Source organism: Taudactylus pleione, unplaced genomic scaffold (genome assembly GCF_031769625.1).
Source record: "Taudactylus pleione unplaced genomic scaffold, aTauple2 ptg001123l, whole genome shotgun sequence".
NCBI classification, from domain to species: Eukaryota; Metazoa; Chordata; class Amphibia; order Anura; family Myobatrachidae; genus Taudactylus; species Taudactylus pleione.
Window position 1 is genome coordinate 708234 of NW_028285524.1, and position 21464 is coordinate 729697.

At 48.5% G+C, this 21464-nt stretch overlaps 1 long non-coding RNA gene across 1 annotated transcript in view; it reads right to left on the minus strand.

Annotated features, from left to right (window-relative positions):
- Positions 1 to 7325: 7325 nt before the first annotated feature.
- Positions 7326 to 21464, minus strand: part of LOC148453626 (uncharacterized) — a 29395-nt gene continuing 15256 nt past the window's right edge. The window contains exons 3-4 of the long non-coding RNA XR_015874881.1: positions 19166 to 19289; positions 7326 to 8077 (exon numbers count right to left, since the gene is read on the minus strand). This is a non-coding gene — a long non-coding RNA (uncharacterized LOC148453626). The remainder of the gene's footprint in view (positions 8078 to 19165; positions 19290 to 21464) is intronic.

Genomic DNA, 21464 nt, shown 5'->3' on the forward strand with positions numbered 1-21464 from the left:
CTATTTCAACTTTTTGATAATATTGGAAAAAATCATCTTTTTGCTACATCTGACTGGTGAGTGCCTCCATTGGGATATAGATATATATATACACACACACATATATACACATATATATACACACATATACATATATACACACACATATATATATATACACACACACACCTGTGAATGTTCAATGCAGCTCTTTATCACAAATATACATTTAAATTCCGGCAGGACCATTGTACGCGGACCCAAAAAGGGATGGGGCTTCAGAGGGTGGGTGTGGCTATTGTGCACTAGGGTGAATAAGAGGCACAGACAGTGTAATGGTTAGCGTTACTGCCTCACAGCACTGAGGTCATGGGTTCGATTCCCACTACAGCCCTAACTGTGTGGAGTTTGTATATTCTCCCTGTGCTTGTCTGGGTTTCCTCCGGGTACTCTGCTTTCCTCCCACATTCCAAAAATATACTGGTAGGTTAATTGGTTCCCAACAAAAAATTAATCCTAGTGTGTATATGTGTGTGTACATGTGATAGGGAAAATAGAGTGTAAGCTCCACTGGGGCTGGAAATAATGAAATAAATGAAATAAATAAATAAATGGTTTCCACAGATTATTTTGTCCTGATTTCTCCTGGATAAATGTTAGGCAGTATGACATAAGGCAAGCTGTACCTTCGGTAGGGATTTCCATTGAATGCAATAGTGAGGGGGTATATTGTGCTTGTGTGGGCGCTTCCAGGGTCAGAGCAAGCCTAAACTATGACTGTGATGAGTATCCCTAGTATAAAACTCACAGGAAGGTCAATACTGGCAATGAAAGGGTGTCATCCCATTGAGTGCTCTGCCATCAATAGCTGAAGGTTTTGAACTATAGTCGGACAACAATTTATGGCTGAAACATCAATAGTTCGCAGCCACGCATGCGCAAGCCTCTGAAACCAATGGTAAAACTAGGGGTGTTAAAATGGTAATTGAAGGCTCCATAGCAAGAGTTTGTAAGGGGCCCTTTGTACCACCCAATGGTGAAAAATATATAACACACTTAACTTTGAGAAGGAAGATGAGCCCCCCTCAGCTCTGGGCCCCACTGCAGCTGCATCCTTTACACCTATGGTAGTTACGCCCATGGGTAAAACCATCTACCTTTGCCAGCTAACCATTGATGGTCAACCCTAATTTTTGCCACCTACATAGGAGACCCATGGGATTTCAGGTACCTTTACCATAAGGGTCTTGTGTTATTATTTATGGTCCAATTCCAGAATTTAAGCAAAGGCTTTGTTCTGTCTCTTTCTGTGCGATCGATCAGGATCTACGAGATCTGCTTCACTTTCCTGCCAGCCCTGATTATCACCTTCACCAGTCCACTATCTGCTCCCAAGGGAGATTACTACAATAGGGGCTAGAACAGGGCAGCCAGTCCGCTAATAAACTGCACTAGAAAAACATTGGCCCTCATTCAGAGGCGGTCGCAAGAAGCGATCGCTCTCTCTGAATGAGGGCGGCCGCTTCCTTTTTTTTTTAGTGTGGCCTCCTGGTCGCTAGCTAAGCTGTGGGTTACCACCCACAGCTTAGCAACCGACCAGGGTGATGGTCGCGATGGTGAACACCATCGCGACCTGCAACGAGACCCTAAGGTTGGGTCTTGGCAAACGCAAGCCCCAGGGAGCTTCCTGCTCTGATTGAGGTCAGTGCGGCCGCCCACAAAACGGCAGGAGTCCCTTAAGGAACGCCTCCATTTGTGAAATAACCCCTCGCCCCCAAAAAACAGGGTGAGCTGTCGATCAACATCGACAGCCGCCCCTTTTGTAGAGAGCTCCGGAGTGAGAGAGATTCTCTCTCGCTCCGGGGCTTGCGCACGCACAGCGCGGCACATGCTGCGCATGCGCAGGGCTAACCATCGACCAGGTTGCGAGCGCATCGGCGCTTGCGACCGGGTCTGAATGAGACCCATTGTTTCTTATTGTCAATAACAACTTTTTTTTTTTTTCAACAGTTTCCAAAATTGGCCCCTACAGTGTATCACCGGTATAGGGGCATATTCAATTAGATGCAAAAAGTCCCGTACTTTTCGCTGACATCACTGGTTTTCAGTGCGAAGAAGTATCGTGCTCGTCCCCGTTTATCCCCGTAATCAAAAAGAAATCAGCGAAAACGGGACCCGGCGAAACTGTAACATGCGAAAAGTGCTGTCAGATTTGGGGAAATCAGCCTGACACCCCCCAAAAGATGCATCGACATTGGGGATCACTATAGATACCCCCGAATAGCTCTGCTGAAGGTATTTGGGGTTCTTAAATGGTCTCAATAGCTGCTATTTAGTGTCTTTGCATTAGTGGTGAAGAAAATTATTTAGCAGGTTTTTTTGGTGAAAATAAGTAGTCCCAGCAAATTTGGGGTACATGAAAATGGGTGCTAGCATATTTTAAAGTTGCTAAAGTGAACTTTTAATAAACGTAAAAAATCCACCTGCCGCGACCACCTGCAAACTTAAGAACACCTGGGGCATACTTGGGGACCCCCTGGAGTCTATTTTGCTAGTTATTAAGTTTGTAACTCAACTTTGGACTTTTTCGCCCAAAAAATGAAAACACTTTTTTGGGGTGATCTAAAGTATTTTTTAAACTTTTTTTACGCAGTTTACCTTTGGGGGACTGTCCCAAGGGTGCAGGGAGGTTTTCCGAGGTTTGCACCCCAAAACCCCAATTCTGTACTTTTTTTTGACACCTATTCATAGGCAAAACTTTTCACAGGTTCAAATACATTGGAGTTTCCGCACCGGTGAAAAAGTCTCCAAAATTGAATACGGAGGAAACTTTTCGCATGGCGAAATGTCACTCGCGATGCAGTTTTCTGCGAAAAAGTTTTTCGCACCTAAGTGAATATGGCCTATAGAATGGTCGATGTAACCTCCATAGCTGCATCAGTCATGTACCCAGCATCCCAATGCACCCGATTTAGGGGACTGTCCCGCACATCAGGACTATTGTCCCAATTCCAGGAGAACTGTGCCCCACTAATGGATTCCCCTCAATGCTGTGTGTGTGAGGGACAGGTGGGTGGGCACAGCAAGGGTGTTTGTAGAGCAGTATAGAGAGGACTGGGAGTGACCCAGCACTTTGGAAACTCTGGGTATACCCAAGGGGCACATGGCCCTGTTCTATTCTCACACATGGTCCTGAATACTATAATATATAATCTGTGAGGATCTGCCACCTCTTTATCTGGCCTAAGTTGTGTTTTTTCTGTCATTTATGTACCTTGCAATGCCCAAATAATTCTCCCCCCACCTTCCCCCCAAAAATTATATTACAAAAATCATATAACTAGGCCATTCCTTCAAGCTATTGTATGAAGAGGCGATGATCACAAAGAAGGCAGTACAGCAGCAGGATTTACTGTAAACTGAGCATAGGGAAGAGAAGGCAAACAATGGCACCTCTCCTGAACGAGAGCTCAGCAAGCAGATTATACTAGCACCAACAGAAGTTGTTCAATAGCATGAATAATTATTATTATTATTAATCATTTCAGTTTATATTAGACAAATTATAGGGTTACAGTTCTTTTAAATATTTTTCTTACGGATACAACTTTGGTAAAATAGACGACAGCTCATTAATTCTCAGCTTGGAGGTTTGTCCTACACACTCATGCTGTAAGCAGATCTACTTGTGTCACTCAGAGTCTTCAGATGCCCTCCTGATTAGGTCATAACAAAATAAAATAAAATTCTACCCAAGGGAGATGAGAGAGCATAAAACTCGATTGGCAAAAAAGACGTTAATGGCACTGCACGATACCCTTCTGAAACCGAATTTATCATTCCATTACCGAGTCAGAAGTAGGGAGCTCATTATATCGTAATAAAATTATACACCTTCTGAAATGTTGTTAACGAAAACACAATAATGTTTTATGTGCCATCCTTACAAAAGCCAAATAGATCAAGCCTCAGAAACCCTTGCCGCTCTGTTGCCTCTTCTAGATCGTCAAATGATTGATCAGACTTCAACAGAATACGCATAAATATACCGGCACCTCCAGATTTTATACCCAGTTTTTAAACTGAGAATATGCCAAGTTTAATTTCAGTCCAAAAAAAGAGTAATAAAAGTACAGAAGCCTTTGGCCCATTTTTATTAATGATGGAGGAGAGACAAAGATAGTTACAGAAATTGGCTATTAATGGTTGGTGTAAGGTTCTATACCAGGGGTCTTCAACCTTGGCCCTCCAGCTGCTGTGGAACTACACATCCCAGCATGCACTGCCATAGTTTTAGCATGCTGTTATATCAAAAAGGTGGCAGTGCATGCTGGGATGTGTAGTTCCACAGCAGCTGGAGGGCCAAGGTTGAAGACCCCTTTTCTATACTATATTACTGGGTACTTTGCACTGAAATTTGTCTTTTTGTGATCAGTCTACAACAGAGGTTTTCAAACAGTTCCCGATTTCCAGGTCACCCAGCAGGTGCACAGGTGTACTCATTACTCACTGACACACTTTAAACGAGCCACAGTTGGAGCTAATTATTTCACTTGTGATTCTGTCAGGAGACCTGGCAAACATGACCCGTTTGGGGTCCTGAGGACCGAGTTTGAGAACCTGTGCTCTACAAAGATGATGTTCAAACAATTGCTTGAAGAGCCTTCAAAATACTACAAAACTTCTCCTACTAATAAAGTGTGTTTCAATGTTTTTATTTGGATGACACGTCAGGCCTGAGCCAAGTCTGTCCCTTACAGCCAATATAAAAAGGCTTCAGGGAGATAGATGTGTCCTCCTAAATCTATCCTCAATACGCCATGCAGCGCGACATGCCTGACGTGAGGGAGCCGTCAGGTCCTGTGCAGCACTGGTCGCATCGGTAGTCTTTTTGTGCCGAAAATGCAGATCCTACAATGTGACCCCTTCCACCTGGTTCAAAAAGCTCTGCTCCTGGATTTCTCTCTTAATTGATGACTGCAGCTACTTGTGGTGAAACACCTGCCTCATCTTTTAGCTAGCTCTACACAGGTGTCTGTAATCATTAATTAAGAGAGAAATCCAGGAGCAGAGCATTTGTACCGGGTGGAAGGGGTCATGTTGGAGGGTAGGAAAATGCATCTAAGGGCCGTATTCAATTAGGCTGCGAAAAACCCGTTATTGGCGATACTTTATCGCCGATGACGTCATTTTCTCAGTTTTCACTTTTCCCCGTATTCAATTTCAAAGACTTTTCACAGGTGCGAAAAGTCTTTGGCAAAATCTAGGGATAAGTTTTCACAATAGAATAGGTGGCGAAAAAAAGTACAGAATCGGGGTTTTGGGGTACAAACTAAAAAAAAGTACCCTGCACCCCTTGCACTGTCCCCCCAAAAGTATTCTGTGTAAAAAAAAAAAAAAAAGAGTTCCACAGGACAGGACACTCCACAAAATGCAAAATGTATTTATTTTTGGGAGCAAAAAATAAAAATTGGGGTGACAAACCTTTTAAACTAGCAAAATAGACTGTGCGGGGGTCCCTAAGTTTGCCCCAGGTGTTTTTTGATTGCGGTTTGTTGCGGCAGGTGGATTTTTTCACTTTAGGGACTTAAAAATATGCTTGCATCCATTTTCATGTACCCCAAATTTGATGGGACTAGTTATTTTTCCCAAAAAATGTTTGTCAAAGACGCATAAAAGCACCTGTAGAGACCGTTTAAAGACCCCACATACCTTTAGCAGGGCTATTCGGGGGTACTCATAGTGAACCCACATGTCAGAGCATCTTTTGGAGGGTGTCAGGCTGATTTCCCCTAAAATTACAGCACTTATCGCAGATTTCCTTTTCGCCGGGTCCCGTTTTCGCCAAAATGCAACGGAATACGAGGAATCGCGTGGACGAGCGCGATAACTTTTCACTTCCAAAACCTCCTTTGGCTCCGAAAAGACCGGCAACTGACTTTTCGCCTCAAATTGAATATGGCCCTAAGTCGCAATGCAATGTCACTAGGAAGCACCAGGAGACTGTGCTGATTAATATAATATGTGACACTTGTATATCTGTGTCTGCGACTGAGAATGTAAACGGTGCTTGGCGTGGGAAAAATCAGTGGTCGCTGCATTGTCGCACTTTGCGCGCTGATTGAGACAGCCAGTCGCACACAGAAATACAAGTGTCACATATCAGACTAATCAGCACACTGTCTCCTGGTGCACCCTAGTCGCATCGCATTGCGACTTAAGGTGCCCACACACATACCGATGTCCTCACGATACGATTTTATGGCCAATTTCCTCATGAACTTTCACGGAAGCTCCCTTGCCGTCGTGATCACTATTTTGGAAAGAAGACACCCAATCTGTGTTGCGATCTCACGATCTATCGGATCGTACACATCGTGAGATTGGCCATAACAAATCGTGAGTTAAAAAAAAAAAAAAAAACAGGCTCTTGACTATTAGTGGGAAATTTAAATAGCCATAACAATGGGAGGGGCTATCTAGGGAGTATAAAAAGCAGGCATCCTTTAAACTCTGTGTACATTCTGCTCTGCTACTAGATGAGGCTAGGTGTATTCCTGCTGAATCCTGTACATTGCTACTGTGCTCTTTGTATTTGGCTTGCCTTTTATAAAGGTTATTCTACCTGCAAGTGTGAGGTACCTACCTGCATTCTAACCTGTTCCTGAATTCTGTACTGATGCATCCCTATCGGTATAGAGTGTTGGTCGCTGAAGCTGGCGTCCTGGAGATTAGGAAGAGGGCCCAGCGAAGAAGGACGAGAGCATGCTGGACCAAGGAGTGGCTGCTACAAAGGGATACCCGCTCTCACATGTCCCTGCTGATGGAAATCAAGGAGAATAACCCGGACGACTATCGGAACTACCTGCGCATGGATGACGCCAGCTTCCAAGAATTGCTGCATCTGGTGACCCCCCACATCCAGAGACAGGACACAAGGTGGCGGAGGGCAATCCCTGCTGAAGACAGACTGGTGGCTACCCTAAGGTACCTGGCTACAGGAAGATCACTGGAAGACCTAAGTTTGGGACACTCATCTCACCTCAGTCTTTGGGCGTCATCATTCCGGAGACCTGCAAAGCCATCGTAAAAGTGCTACAGTACCAGTATTGCAAGGTAAGTTAAAAAAAAACACCACACATTGGTTTCTTGTGCAAAGAATAATTTTTATTTTTATTTTTTACTCAACATAAAGCAAAAAATTGCCTTCTTTTAGTACAATGTGCACTGACCTGCAGGCAACTGAAAGTGTGCACTAAACTGTGTGCAATATACTTTTTTTGTAACAAGTTCACAAAAGAACATTATCACCAAATTTTATGAATCCCAATAGGTAGCCGGCTGTATGTGATAGGGTGGGTCAGACGCCAGTTTGAACAGGCCAATACACATATGGCACAAGTGTACATTGTGGCCCCAGCTTCCAGCAATGTGTACTTGTGCCATGTGCGTAGTGACCTTGTCCAAATAGCGTCATCACCACCCTATCCCATGCAGCAAGCACCTATTAGAATTCATAAAATTTGGTGACATTAAAAGCAAGACAGAAAAAACAACCAAATTACTTATCAAATAAATTTACATCTCTGTATATTGGGGCGACTCATCTGCATCCAGCAGAGCATTATACAAGGTCGTGCTGGTGCTTGGTGGGGGAGTAATACCTAACTGGGCAGGGGGGGGGGGGGCGGACATACCTATTTGGGGCAGGGGAAAATAGCATTGGATCTGCAATGTATGTAGAATTTGTGAGATTTTTGCTCATATAGCGACTCAATAGGTCGTGGGTTAACTTTAGAAAATTTCTTTGGATATCTGTATCCATATTTCTCAATGTGCTGTTCACATGAGCTGTGAAATCATCTATTGCATCTGGGGGTTTCTGCAGAAGCCGTTCTGCGTTTTGTAAAATATTGTCCTCACGTTCAGTAAGATTTTCCTTTCTCCCTTGTTTTTTTTTCTTTTTTTGGGGTTGTTGAGAAGATGAGGGTCCAGGTGGAAGTGGAGTTTTCACTTGTGTGCTATTCTCCGGATCACTGTCACCACCGAGCAGACTGAGGTCCGGTGTGGATGCTAAATCAGGGTGTTGGGTGGGAATCTATATAGGAAAAAAAGATATGAAAAAAAATTATAGTCATGTTTTAACCCCTTTTTTACTATTTTTACAGTTTCTTAACATCGTGGAGGAGTGGACCAGCATCGCGGAAGATTTTGAACAATGTTGGAATTTCCCTAACTGCGGAGGAGCCATCGATGTGAAACACATCCGCATCAACCCACCTGCCAACACGGGATCATACTACTACAACTACAAAGGATTCTTCAGCATCGTTCTCATGGCAGTGGTGAATGCCAACTACAAATTTCTGTTTGTGGATGTCGGCAAGAATGGCCATGCTTCAGATGGTGGGTCCTTCAAAAAGACGGCTTTCTACCAGAGACTCGCCAACAAAACCCTCAACTTGCCCTCACTGGACCAGACAAAGCACGGCCTAAATTACGTTGGGGGGGGGGGGGGGGGGAGGGGGTGATAACCTGGCAAAAAAAGAGTCGGTCTGTTTGCATTTTTCTCTGTCTAAATGAATTTACAAATACACAAATGTAGATCTAATCTGTCCTGCGGCTGGAATCATGACCCAATAGCCGTAGTATATAATATAATTGTACTAAAAAGAGGTTCATATGGCTAGGACTTATGAGAGCTGCCCCATACTATTAATGGTAGTGCCCAATGCTCCTTTTACATTATTGTGCAAGTGCTGCAGCAGCTGCAGGAGACGTGAGTGGGCAGGCAGGAGCCGGAACTCTCAGCACACGGGCGGCAGTTGGCAGCTGCATGCGCTGCTGTATAGGGAACCACCATCCTGAGCGTCTCCTTCCAGAGGTCACCCGCAGGAGAAGGCTGTGTCAGAGATGTGAGGGTAGGATTTAAGGTGGAGCCAGTGAGAGTGACAGGCTGTGGGCAGAGATATCTGGCAACTGAGGGGGCGGGGCTGGAAGTTACACTGGGCCCTATCAACGCTGATGAGTGGTCAGACAGAAGAGGACGGCTTCCGGCTGTGAGACGCACCCTGAGGTACAGTGCCCAAACTCAGTTACTTATCCTCATTGTATAAACCATACATTCATTTATTGGTATTGAGGTAAATTGTTGTATCAATCAACTAAAAGATTAGCACATATAGTGCAATGCACATATCAATACAATTACAAAAATCAATGTAAAAAAATTACACTTAAGTTACAAAATACCTTTAGTGCAAAATTAACTGTTGCGTCACGGTGACAACACTTTACAAAAAATAAGTTGCCTAAACCTAGTGACCAGTATGGGAATTTCTTCTTGAAAGGCTGGGGTAATTCGGGAAGGTTACCGCATATATGTGATACGATACACATTTTTTAAACATTTATTTATATATATATATATATATATACTATACACACACAGTATATCGCATCGTGCATGCAGCACAGTTCAGAATTCAAACACCAACTGTCACTCCAACTGCTGCCACTCAACACTGGCAGTTGGTGTGGCTCCCCTACGTCAACAGTGAGGGAAGGGATTGCGTTACTACAGAGGTGAGAGAGGAAATGTCAAATGTGTACTACGGGGTGAAGGAAGGGAATGAGTTACAACATGGATGACGGTGGAGAATGTGTTACTAAAGGGGTGAGCAGGGGTAATGTGTTTTACTATAGAGGTGAGGGAGTGGAATGTGTTAGTACATAGGTGAGGGAGGGTAATGTCTTACTATGGCAATGATGCATAACTATTAGAGATGTGCGGGTTCGGATTTACTCGGTTCTTTTTGCCACATTACCGCAAGTTCGGATTAGTTTGGATTTATCTTATTGGCTATCAAAAACACGTCACAGCCGGATAGCTAATATCATGCCGTTTTTAAAATCTGAGTAAAACCGATCCGCACATTTAGGATTAATGTGTTACTGGAGAGGTCTGTTTCCATCTTGGAAATGGAAACAGTAAATAGCTACCTGAGCAAAACTGGGTACATCTGCTAGTGTCTTTCCGCTGAGTCCAGAACGAGGCAAAACATTATCTTCTGTGCCAAGATGTCCGTGAAAGATGACATTTTGCCTCGTTCTGAGATTTGATTTTGGGGGGATGATCCGATCCATAACCGAACCCCTCATCTCTAATATTTATCTTTGATATCCTGAGTATATCTTGTAATCGGACAGAATAAGAATTACAATTGTAATGCAGCTATTACTATGTGTATCATAATTATCCTTCTGTATTTTCATCATTGTAATATGTGACCTCTTACAGGGAAACTAATTGTCTCAAACCCTTATTCGGGTCCAAGAACCAAGAGCTTGCACTCACATTCCTGACTGATTTGCCATTTCAGAGGGCGTTTAATAATATGTGAACTTTTGCATTACAATTTATAGTCTTAAAAAATGACTGTAAGACAGAATTTCTATCTGCTATAAATATTGCAAAATATAGTTAGTATATACGATATATATATATGATGACCAGGGCCCTATCTGTGTGGAGTTTGTATATTCTCCCGGTGTTTATATAAGGGTTTCCTGTGGCTGTTCTGGTTTCTTCCCACATACCAAAAACATACTGCTATTTTATAAATGTACCCCATGGCACTGTTTCCCACCTCCATTCCTCAGTGGCCCCTGACAGTGCATGTTTTATGGATCTCCTAGATGGTGCACAGGTGTATTAATTACTGGCTCACACAAAAGGTGCAAATTATTTCACTTGTGATACTGAAAATATCTGTAAAACATGCGCTGATGAGGTTCCTGTGTACTGGAGATGGGACTCAAAACCTTAGTGTGTATACATTCTGAGAGAGGGAATGTAGAGTGCAAGCTCCAATTAGGCAGTAAACTGATGACAGTGACAAATAATCTATTTGTACAGTAACACATTACTTTATACACTGTACTTATGAATAAAACAATAATAATCACGCAGAAAAAAAGCAGAGGGGGGACCTGCTGAGAACCCCAAAGAGGCGGCCGAAGCGCCGACACACATTGAAACAGCAGAGGGGACCTGCTGAGAACCCCTAAGAGGAGGCCGAAGCGCCGACAAACATTGAAACAGCAGAGGGGGACCTGCTGAGAACCCCTAAGAGGCGGCCGAAGCGCCGACAAACATTGAAACAGCAGAGGGGGACCTGCTGAGAACCCCTAAGAGGCGGCCGTAGCGCCGACAAACACTGAAACAGCAGAGGGGGACCTGCTGAGAACCCCTAAGAGGCGCCCGAAGCGCCGACACACACTGAAACAGCAGAGGGGGACCTGCTGAGAACCCCTAAGAGGCGGCCGAAGCGCCGACACACATTGAAACAGCAGAGGGGGACCTGCTGAGAACCCCTAAGAGGCGGCCGTAGCGCCGACAAACAATGAAACAGCAGAGGGGGACCTGCTGAGAACACCTAAGAGGCGGCCGAAGAGACGACAAACATTGAAACGGCAGAGGGGGACCTGCTGAGAATCCCTAAGAGGCGGCCGAAGCGCCAACAAACATTGAAACGGCAGAGGGGGACCTGCTGAGAACCCCTAAGAGGCGGCCGAAGCGCCGACAAACATTGAAACGGCAGAGGGGGACCTGCTGAGAACCCCTAAGAGGCGGCCGAAGCGCCGACAAACATTGAAACGGCAGAGGGGGACCTGCTGAGAACCCCTAAGAGGCGGCCGAAGCGCCGACAAACATTGAAACGGCAGAGGGGGACCTGCTGAGAACCCCTAAGAGGCGGCCGAAGCGCCGACAAACATTGAAACGGCAGAGGGGGACCAGCTGAGAACCCCTAAGAGGCGGCCGTAGCGCCGACAAACATTGAAACGGCAGAGGGGGACCTGCTGAGAACCCCTAAGAGGCGGCCGTAGCGCCGACAAACATTGAAACGGCAGAGGGGGACCTGCTGAGAACGCCTAAGAGGCGGCCGAAGCGCCGACAAACATTGAAACGGCAGAGGGGGACCTGCTGAGAACCCCTAAGAGGCGGCCGTAGCGCCGACAAACATTGAAACGGCAGAGGGGGACCTGCTGAGAACCCCTAAGAGGCGGCCGAAGCGCCGACAAACATTGAAACGGCAGAGGGGGACCTGCTGAGAACCCCTAAGAGGCGGCCGTAGCGCCGAGAAACATTGAAACGGCAGAGGGGGACCTGCTGAGAACCCCTAAGAGGCGGCCGTAGCGCCGAGAAACATTGAAACGGCAGAGGGGGACCTGCTGAGAACCCCTAAGAGGCGGCCGTAGCGCCGAGAAACATTGAAACGGCAGAGGGGGACCTGCTGAGAACCCCTAAGAGGCGGCCGAAGCGCCGAGAAACATTGAAACGGCAGAGGGGGACCTGCTGAGAACCCCTAAGAGGCGGCCGAAGCGCCGACAAACAGTGAAACGGCAGAGGGGGACCTGCTGAGAACCCCTAAGAGGCGGCCGAAGCGCCGACAAACATTGAAACGGCAGAGGGGGACCTGCTGAGAACCCCTAAGAGGCGGCCGAAGCGCCGACAAACATTGAAACGGCAGAGGGGGACCTGCTGAGAACCCCTAAGAGGCGGCCGTAGCGCCGACAAACATTGAAACGGCAGAGGGGGACCTGCTGAGAACCACTAAGAGGCGGCCGAAGCGCCGACAAACATTGAAACGGCAGAGGGGGACCTGCTGAGAACCCCTAAGAGGCGGCCGAAGCGCCGACAAACATTGAAACAGCAGAGGGGGACCTGCTGAGAACCCCCTAAGAGGCGGCCGAAGCGCCGACAAACATTGAAACAGCAGAGGGGGACCTGCTGAGAACCCCCTAAGAGGCGGCCGAAGCGCCGACAAACATTGAAACAGCAGAGGGGGACCTGCTGAGAACCCCTAAGAGGCGGCCGAAGCGCCGACAAACATTGAAACAGCAGAGGGGGACCTGCTGAGAACCCCTAAGAGGCGGCCGAAGCGCCGACAAACATTGAAACAGCAGAGGGGGACCTGCTGAGAACCCCTAAGAGGCGGCCGAAGCGCCGACAAACATTGAAACAGCAGAGGGGGACCTGCTGAGAACCCCTAAGAGGCGGCCGAAGCGCCGACAAACATTGAAACAGCAGAGGGGGACCTGCTGAGAACCCCTAAGAGGCGGCCGAAGCGCCGACAAACATTGAAACAGCAGAGGGGGACCTGCTGAGAACCCCTAAGAGGCGGCCGAAGCGCCGACAAACATTGAAACAGCAGAGGGGGACCTGCTGAGAACCCCTAAGAGGCGGCCGAAGCGCCGACAAACATTGAAACAGCAGAGGGGGACCTGCTGAGAACCCCTAAGAGGCGGCCGAAGCGCCGACAAACATTGAAACAGCAGAGGGGGACCTGCTGAGAACCCCTAAGAGGCGGCCGAAGCGCCGACAAACATTGAAACAGCAGAGGGGGACCTGCTGAGAACCCCTAAGAGGCGGCCGAAGCGCCGACAAACATTGAAACAGCAGAGGGGGACCTGCTGAGAACCCCTAAGAGGCGGCCGAAGCGCCGACAAACATTGAAACAGCAGAGGGGGACCTGCTGAGAACCCCTAAGAGGCGGCCGAAGCGCCGACAAACATTGAAACAGCAGAGGGGGACCTGCTGAGAACCCCTAAGAGGCGTCCGTAGCGCCGACAAACAATGAAACAGCAGAGGGGGACCTGCTGAGAACCCCTAAGAGGCGGCCGTAGCGCCGACAAACGTTGAAACAGCAGAGGGGGACCTGCTGAGAACCCCTAAGAGGCGGCCGTAGCGCCGACAAACGTTGAAACAGCAGAGGGGGACCTGCTGAGAACCCCTAAGAGGCGGCCGAAGCACCGACAAACGTTGAAACAGCAGAGGGGGACCTGCTGAGAACCCCTAAGAGGCGGCCGAAGCGCCGACAAACGTTGAAACAGCAGAGGGGGACCTGCTGAGAACCCCTAAGAGGCGGCCGAAGCGCCGACAAACGTTGAAACAGCAGAGGGGGACCTGCTGAGAACCCCTAAGAGGCGGCCGAAGCGCCGACAAACGTTGAAACAGCAGAGGGGGACCTGCTGAGAACCCCTAAGAGGCGGCCGAAGCGCCGACAAACGTTGAAACAGCAGAGGGGGACCTGCTAAGAACCCCTAAGAGGCGGCCGAAGCGCCGACAAACGTTGAAACAGCAGAGGGGGACCTGCTGAGAACCCCTAAGAGGCGGCCGAAGCGCCGACAAACGTTGAAACAGCAGAGGGGGACCTGCTGAGAACCCCTAAGAGGCGGCCGAAGCGCCGACAAACGTTGAAACAGCAGAGGGGGACAGGCTGAGAACCCCTAAGAGGCGGCCGAAGCGCCGACAAACGTTGAAACAGCAGAGGGGGACCTGCTGAGAACCCCTAAGAGGCGGCCGAAGCGCCGACAAACGTTGAAACAGCAGAGGGGGACCTGCTGAGAACCCCTAAGAGGCGGCCGAAGCGCCGACAAACGTTGAAACAGCAGAGGGGACCTGCTGAGAACCCCTAAGAGGCGGACGAAGCGCCGACAAACGTTGAAACAGCAGAGGGGACCTGCTGAGAACCCCTAAGAGGCGGCCGAAGCGCCGACAAACGTTGAAACAGCAGAGGGGGACCTGCTGAGAACCCCTAAGAGGCGGCCGAAGCGCCGACAAACGTTGAAACAGCAGAGGGGGACCTGCTGAGAACCCCTAAGAGGCGGCCGAAGCGCCGAAAAACGTTGAAACAGCAGAGGGGGACCTGCTGAGAACCCCTAAGAGGCGGCCGAAGCGCCGACAAACGTTGAAACAGCAGAGGGGGACCTGCTGAGAACCCCTAAGAGGCGGCCGAAGCGCCGACAAACGTTGAAACAGCAGAGGGGGACCTGCTGAGAACCCCTAAGAGGCGGCCGAAGCGCCGACAAACGTTGAAACAGCAGAGGGGGACCTGCTGAGAACCCCTAAGAGGCGGCCGAAGCGCCGACAAACGTTGAAACAGCAGAGGGGGACCTGCTGAGAACCCCTAAGAGGCGGCCGAAGCGCCGACAAACGTTGAAACAGCAGAGGGGGACCTGCTGAGAACCCCTAAGAGGCGGCCGAAGCGCCGACAAACGTTGAAACAGCAGAGGGGGACCTGCTGAGAACCCCTAAGAGGCGGCCGAAGCGCCGACAAACTTTGAAACAGCAGAGGGGGACCTGCTGAGAACCCCTAAGAGGCGGCCGAAGCGCCGACAAACATTGAAACAGCAGAGGGGGACCTGCTGAGAACCCCTAAGAGGCGGCCGAAGCGCCGACAAACATTGAAACAGCAGAGGGGGACCTGCTGAGAACCCCTAAGAGGCGGCCGAAGCGCCGACAAACATTGAAACAGCAGAGGGGGACCTGCTGAGAACCCCTAAGAGGCGGCCGAAGCGCCGACAAACGTTGAAACAGCAGAGGGGGACCTGCTGAGAACCCCTAAGAGGCGGCCGAAGCGCCGACAAACATTGAAAGAGCAGAGGGGGACCTGCTGAGAACCCCTAAGAGGCGGCCGAAGCGCCGACAAACGTTGAAACAGCAGAGGGGGACCTGCTGAGAACCCCTAAGAGGCGGCCGTAGCGCCGACAAACGTTGAAACAGCAGAGGGGGACCTGCTGAGAACCCCTAAGAGGCGGCCAAAGCGCCGACAAACGTTGAAACAGCAGAGGGGGACCTGCTGAGAACCCCTAAGAGGCGGCCGTAGCGCCGACAAACGTTGAAACAGCAGAGGGGGACCTGCTGAGAACCCCTAAGAGGCGGCCGAAGCGCCGACAAACGTTGAAACAGCAGAGGGGGACCTGCTGAGAACCCCTAAGAGGCGGCCGAAGCGCCGACAAACGTTGAAACAGCAGAGGGGGACCTGCTGAGAACCCCTAAGAGGCGGCCGAAGCGCCGACAAACGTTGAAACAGCAGAGGGGGACCTGCTGGGAACCCCTAAGAGGCGGCCGAAGCGCCAACACACATTGAAACAGCAGAGGGGGACCTGCTGGGAACCCCTAAGAGGCGGCCGAAGCGCCGACACACATTGAAACAGCAGACCTGCTGAGAATAGAGGCCAAAATATGATAATTCTGTCAATGTCCCAATATTTATGCACCTGACTGTATATTACAAAATTCTCCGGTGTACATCCCTTTGTCCCAATTTAAGATGATTATCAGCTGTATAACTTCATTTATTTGGGGAAATAATGCTCAACGTATAGCTTATAAGACACTGTCGACCTCGAGGGGAAGGTGGACTAGCGTTGCCTGATTTATATCTTTACTACCTAGCAGCTCAGATGTCCCAGATGAGGGAGTGGGTTACTCCGGTGGATCGGGGAGATCTTCCCTTGGCTCTCCTTGCAAAAGCGGGCCTGAAGCTTTCCCCCTTACAATTTTTGTTGGCTTGTACACCTCTCTCACGGTGTCCACCATTGCTGCAACAGGCTCGTAGAGTGTGGCTGGCCGGGAGAAGCTATTGGGGGAGACTCCAATTGATCTATGTTCCCCACTTTGGGATAATCTCTCTATTTCTGAGGTCAGGGGATTACAGGGTAGAGAGGCTTCGAGGTCATATGAAGTGGTAGCTATTGGGCAGCTGTACCAAGATGGGGTTCTTTATTCATTTACGTATTTGTCCTCCAAATATGGTCTCCCAGCTCACTTCTTTAATAGATACCTCCAGATTCAACATGCTCTCTGTGCAGTGGAGGGATGCAGTTCCTAACTTTAGTGAAGCCCCAAAGCGCCTATTGGTGCGTACTCTGCCCTCTAGTAGAACAGTTTCGGTAGGCTATTCCTTACTTTTGTCTTCTGGGGGAGGAGGGAGTTTGGCTGGCCTTAGAGCCCGTTGGGACAATGATCTGGGTACTGTCTGATGATGACTGGAAGATTGTTATCGGGTCTCCTCAGGTGGCTACGGCATATACAATATTTCAGCAGATACAATTGTATATTCTGCAAAGGGTTCATTGGACCCCACTTACACTTTTTGAGTTTGGAGGTTCTGCCGTGGACTCCTGTCCCAAGCGCCTTGCTCCGTCTGCTGATTTCTGGCATCTCCTCTGGTCATGCCCCTGTATTGCTTTGTTTTGGACTAGTGTGGTTACTGGTGTGCGAGATACGGGTATTCATGTACCTCTATTAACTCCACGTATCTGTTTATTTGGCCTGGACTTGGAGGATTCACTCTCTGGTTCCCATAAATTATATGTCAATAACCTTTTAATTGTGGCAAGGGTTTGTATTCCCCTCATGTGGATGGCCCCTGATCCGCCCACCTTTGCATCCTGGGTCGCCTTGGTTAATTTTACAACATCCCATGAACGCTATTTGTATCAGAAACGTGGCTGTCCGAGTAAATTTAATAAAGTCTGGTCTTTGTGGCAGAGATCCCGTCACGCCCTCTCTAATTAATAGTGATTATGATTTATTAGTTTTTGTGTTTGGAGTGCCTCGTCAGCCGTTTATTTATAAGTGCTTTTCACACAGTATTTTTGTAAGTCATACATGCAAGAGTGATAATGTAAAAATTGAGTGATTGTAATTGTTCACCCTCTGCTTTAAAGTATGTACTATAGAAATATTATTTAGATGTTTGCCGGAATGTCAGATACTCTGCTACTGTACTGATTTGTATGTAATGCTGTACAATACTGATCGTTTATTTCTTTATTATATGTACTTTGTTTTTCTTTTCTATTGATAAAAGAAAATTTATTAAAAATATTTGTTTAAAAAAAAAAAAAAAAAAAGCACATTGAGGCAAGAAAATCCCTCAAGTATTTCCCAGAAGGTACAAAAACTTGTACCTTCTCACTGAACCATCCCTGCAACTGTGTTTATTTTATTAAAGACAGATGCATGCATCATGGATCTCCCCGTGTCTATTTTTTTTTTAACAAATGACGCAGCTCGAACGCATGATGCACCGCATACTGAAAAGCACAGCACGATCAGCATACGACGGATAATATGGGCTGCACATCTGATCATACGATACATTTTAAGAGTAGCGGGAGCGCGCATCGCATCGTATCCTACCTTAAAAAGTACACGATTTCCACACGATTCATCGTACGACGTGTCGCATATCGGGCAATCGGCTTGAAATCGCACTAGAGTATGGCCAGCTTTACATTAAGGATGACCTATGAGTAATCTCCTGTACACACAGTACGATAACATGTCAGATTTCAATGATAACGATCCTATCGTTATTGTTAAAATCTTACAGTTTCTGGGCCCTGCTAACGACCATACGATGGACGATGCGCGTCCACATATGTTAGTTGACGACGAACTACCGTCGTCTGTGCAAGCAGGCAGACCTGGCCGATATCGACCAGGTAAGCCTGTTTACTATAGGGACCAGTGATTGTTGATCGGGGGTCATTATAGTAGTGGAGGGTCTGCTGCATGTGCTGGATGCCCGACCCAGCACATGCAGAACATTCAGACGATCGTCTGATCGTTATCTGATCGTTGCTGTCGTACCGTGTGTACGCAGCATAGCAATTAGAATGTAACACAATGTAACATTGTATATCCTCAAAATCTAAACATATAGGCCCTCATTCAGAGGCGGTCGGAGGATGCAAGCGGTCGTTCAGAAACTGGGTGGCCACTTGCATCCTGACCGGCCGCCTGTTTCGGTCGTTAGGCTGTGGGTTTACACCCACAGCTCTAATGACCGCTAGGGTAATGACCATCGGGGCTTACGACGAGACCCTAGGGTAGGGTCTCACTTGTCATAAGCCCCGGAGAGCTTCTGGCTCTGTCAGAGCCGGAAGCTCTCCACTGACATCACTAGTAGACCGTACGGCCGCCTCTGAATGAAGCCCATAATCTCTGCCAGTATATAAAATATTCAGTTTAAAGGCATTTGGTATATTCTTTCATCAGGACAATATATGCCCACGAACTGTGTTATGCACTACATAAGGAAAAGAAAAACAATTATTATAGTTCATGCTACCAGACTCTTACAAGCTGAATAGGCTACCTATTACAATAGGTTTATTCCTATTAGTGTGTACTAAGTGCAGGGGCGGATTGGAAAACTTAAGTGACCCTGGAAAATTTTCATAAAGTGGCACACGTTGGCTAACAGTGATAGCAACCAGCACTATTCACTACTTGCATGGACGGGCCTACACCAAGTAGAGCCAGGGGGTGAAATGTCTGAAGGAAAAAAAATTAACTATTTTTTGTGTGTACTAAATAAAAATACACCTTAATTGTATTGTGGTTTCTCTGCAACGGGGGAACCTCTGAAGAATAGATCCTTCTTGGACTGGCAGTGTCGGTATTCACTATCCATGCAGGTGTTCAAATGGTGCGGAAGCCGCCCGATTGCCTAGGAATAAAGCCAACATCATCATCATGCAATAGCGATTCAACCAGATAATCCCACAATAACAGAAGTTTTGGGGCAGGGCAAAATGTGAGTTTCTCTGATCTAACAATTTTATATTAATAAAATATATTTGCTAATTTGGTGCCATTTGTATATATGGTTTTAAGAATTGATGTTTTAATGAAGATTATTGACCCGCCGGCCTTTTTTTCTAATCCTACCAGCGGTCCGGGATGCGGTCATAATACCGACTGTGGGTATTCCGCTGGTCAGAATGCCGGCGCCGGAATCCCAACACCTGACAGAATCTCGGCGCTGGAATCCCAAAGGTAAGTAGTGGCATTGGGGGAGGGTTAGGGGTTGGTTTAGGCGCTAGGGGGAGGGTTAGGTTTAGGGTGCGGGGGTGGGAGGGGGAGGTATAGGGGTAGGGAAAGGGGGGGTTAGGATACAGACCAACCGATGTCGGTATCCTAACCCTGTCGGGATGCCGGCGTTGGGATTTTGTCCGCCGGGATCCGTGCCCAACCAAGTGGTCCTAATGATCGGGTGGGGCAGAGAGAGAGAGTGATATATGGGAGGGACACTGGGCTAGAAGAAGGGACAGTGAGATGGGGGTGCACCTGTCTAGACGGGAATGAAGGGCAGTGAGATTGGGGGTGGGAAGGGGGAACACTGGACTCAATGGGGTGGGCACTGTTACTGGGCTGGCTGGGTTTTTTTAAGAGGTGGAGCAGTGATTGGGGAGATGGTTGTGGAGGGAAAGGGGAGACAATGGGATTGGGGACGGTGAAGGGGTCAGTGAGATGGTGGGGGTTTGAGAGACACTTGGCTGAAGGGGGGTGGAGACACAGGGAAGGGAGTACTTACCTGGGTTGTTGAGCATGCCTGGTCCCCGCAAACTCACTGGAGCAGCATCCGTAGCCACAGCAGCCTCCAGAGCACCTCAGCTGGGATTTGGGAGGCAGGAGCTGAGGTCCAGGAGCAGAGTTGAGAGTGGAGTGGCATGGCATGGTGTGGCGGTCAGGAGAGCCGCACCGGGCCATGGGGAAGGGGTGTGGCCTAACTGCGGGAGGCATGGCCACACCCCCTTAGAGAAAAAAACAACACAGTTTTGCAGCGCCACGGAGGTGGGCTTTGTGAGACCCGGCACATAGCCAGTGGAGGGGGGTGCAATCAGTATGATTGCTCTCCCCACAGGCACTGGAGACTGCTGTGGCTGCTGCTTTAATGTAAGAGGGAGGGGGAGGCAGCACCGGGCCCCTCCATCAAGGCAGGGGTCGGGTAATTAGTACCCGCTCCCCCCCCTCTCGGGAGCACTGGTGGCATTGTGGCCCGGTGGGGTGGGACTGCCGAGCCGTCAGTCTAAGGCAGCTGTCTGAACAGAGGCTGCTGAATTCATTGGAGGCAGGCCTCTCTCCAGCTAAGGAACATGATATGAGGGCGGGCCTCCTCCCGATCAGTGCTGACCGAAACACTGGACCTCAATCAGAGCCGCTCGCAAAATGCGAGTGTTCGCTCTGAATGAGGGAGGCCGCTTTTTTATGAGCCGGCCTCCTGGCCGCTCGCTGGGCTGTGGGTGACCACCACAGCTCTAGCGAGCAACCAGGTTGATGGTCGCGATGATCAAGACCCTACCTTGTATACAGCCTGGCTACACCCCTTCATCATACCCTCCCAGCCTAGAGTCACCTTGTATACAGCCTGGCTACACCCCTTCATCCTACCCTCCCAGCATAGAGTCACCTTGTATACAGCCTGGCTACACACCTTCACCATACCCTCCCAGCATAGTCACCTTGTATACAGCCTGGCTACACCCGCTTGAGAGATATGGTAAGAACTTACCCTTGTTATCTCTCTTTCTTCGAAGTCCACAGGGTTGACCTTTAGGTATAGCTGGATCTGGATCCACGGGCACCACACAGTTAAAAGTTTTAGCTCTCAGGATGCACTTGGTCCATCCTCCTTTTTACCCCGCCCCCGAGCCACAGGCACCTCAGTTGATAAGTAGCCAAGGCCGGCGGAGGAACAACAGAAAGAAGGAAGACTGGAACACACAAGAACCATACTCACAGAAAGTGAGATGGAAAACCAGTGACCAGTAACACAGCCCATATGAAGCCAGGTGCGTCAAGGCGGGTGCCCTGTGGACCCTATGGACTTCGAAGAAAGAGA